This window comes from Gekko japonicus, unplaced genomic scaffold (genome assembly GCF_001447785.1).
Source record: "Gekko japonicus isolate JY-2015 unplaced genomic scaffold, Gekko_japonicus_V1.1 scaffold1560, whole genome shotgun sequence".
Lineage (NCBI taxonomy): Eukaryota > Metazoa > Chordata > Lepidosauria > Squamata > Gekkonidae > Gekko > Gekko japonicus.
The window spans coordinates 222,921-223,425 of NW_015161998.1; positions in this window are offsets into that span (position 1 = coordinate 222,921).

Here is a 505-nt window from a genome sequence, read left to right on the forward strand (position 1 = left end):
AAAGACTCTCGGGGACTTGTTAGCTATGTCCCACTCTGGATCTGGCAGCCCTGCTGCTGTCAGGGAGCATGAGGGTCTAGGGGAAACAGGGCACCGTGCTGAGGATAAGGGGAATGTGCCCTCAGAAGGGACCTCTTCCCCAGCTGGTGAGCGGGTATCCTTTTGCACCAAGGAACCATCCCTGGGCAGGGTGGGAGGGGGGCTCTTGGTAGTTGGTGATTCGATTCTTAGGCAGGTAGACAGCTGGGTGGTGAACTGACCGTATGGTGACTTGCCTGCCTGGTGCGAAGGTAGCAGACATTACGCATGTTTTAGATAGGCTGGTAGATAGTGCTGGGGAGGAGCCAGTGGTCGTGGTGCATGTTGGCACCAATGATGTGGGGAAATGCAGTCGTGAGGTCCTGGAAGAGAAATTTAGGCTGCTGGGCAGGAAACTTAGGTCCAGGACCTCCAAGGTAGCCTTCTCAGAAGTGCTACCTGTTCCACGCGCAGGGCCGGAGAGACA